Consider the following 343-nt stretch of genomic DNA (forward strand, 5'->3'; position numbering starts at 1 on the left):
TGGACTCAGGGGAACTTGAATCGTATAGAAATTTGGAAATTGGGGTACCTTAATTTTTTCTGAAAGCAATACTTTCCTTACCTATGGTGATAGGGCAAGGAAAGTAAAAACCACTTTTTTGGACTCAGGGGACCTTGAAACGTGTAGAAAATGGAGTACCTTGATTTTTTTCGGAGTGCAATACTTTCCTTACCTATGGTAATAGGACAAGCACTTCGGCTTGCAATTTGAAACATAAACAATAGGATATCTTCTTATGCTATCTTTTCTCTATGATAATACATATTTCAGTGTAGTATGTCTGGGATGTTTTGGATATTTTCAAATAAAATCCATAAAAACG

This window comes from Nilaparvata lugens, chromosome 12, assembly GCF_014356525.2.
Source record: "Nilaparvata lugens isolate BPH chromosome 12, ASM1435652v1, whole genome shotgun sequence".
NCBI lineage: Eukaryota > Metazoa > Arthropoda > Insecta > Hemiptera > Delphacidae > Nilaparvata > Nilaparvata lugens.